This window comes from Cervus canadensis, chromosome 9 (genome assembly GCF_019320065.1).
Source record: "Cervus canadensis isolate Bull #8, Minnesota chromosome 9, ASM1932006v1, whole genome shotgun sequence".
NCBI lineage: Eukaryota > Metazoa > Chordata > Mammalia > Artiodactyla > Cervidae > Cervus > Cervus canadensis.
The window spans coordinates 83,730,038-83,731,147 of record NC_057394.1 but is presented as its reverse complement, the minus strand read 5'-3'; positions in this window follow the sequence as shown (position 1 = coordinate 83,731,147).

The window sequence follows — 1,110 nt, the reverse complement described above, 5'->3', positions numbered from 1 at the left end:
TGTTTTGCTTTTTGGGCATTTTTCATGTTCCTTTACCTGCTGGGTATTTCTCTGCCTTTTCATCTTGTTTAGATTACTGTGTTTGGAGTGGCCTTTCAGTATTCTGGTGGTCTGTGGTTCCTTTTTATTGTGGAGGTTTCACCCAGCGGGTGGGGTTGGACAATTGGCTTGTCGAGGTTTCCTGGTTAGGGAAGTTTGTGTCAGTGTTCTGGTGCGTGGAACTGGATTTCTTCTCTCTGGAGTGCAATGGAGTGTCCAGTAGTGAGTTTTGAGATGGGTCTATGTGTTAGGTGTGACTTTGGGCAGCCTGCATGTTGACGCTTAGGGCTATGTTCCTGCATTGCTGGAGAATTTGTGTGGTATGTCTTGCTCTGGAACTTATTGGCTCTTGGGTGGTGGTTGGTTTCAGTGTAGATATGGAGGCTTTTGGATGATCTCTTATTACTTAATGTTCCCTGTAGTTAGGAGTTCTCTGGTGTTCTCAGGTTTTGGGCTTAAGTCTCCTGCCTCTGGATTTCAGTCTTATTCTTCCAGTAGCTTTAAAACTTCTCCAACTATACAGCACTGATAATAAAACTTCTAGGTTAATGGTGAAAAGATTCTCCACAGTGAGGGACACCCAGAGAAGTTCACAGAGTTACATGAAAAAGAGGGGAGGGAGGAAGGAGATAGAGATGAGCAGGAGGAGAAAAAAGGGGGACTCAAGAGGAGAGAGACAGATCTACGCAGTACTCTGTTCCCTAAGTGTTCTCGGTAGCCCAGAACACCCACAGAAATTCACAGAATTGGATTGAGAAAAGAAGGGGGAGGGAGGAAATAGAGGTGATCTGGGGGAGAAAAAGGAGAGTCAAAAGGGGGAGAGAGTAATCATCACACTCCTGAGTTAAAATGGGAACTGAATATTGGATTCTTAAATGTCCAAAATTGATATCAAATACTGAAAAACAGAGATTAAAAATCTAGAGTAGAGGTTGAAGTGAAGTGAAGTGAAGTCGCTCAGTCGTGTCCAACTCTTTGTGACCCCATGGACCGTAGCCTACCAGGATCCTCAGTCCATGGGATTTTCCAGGCAAGAATATTGGAGTGGGTTGCCATTTAGAATAGAGGTTA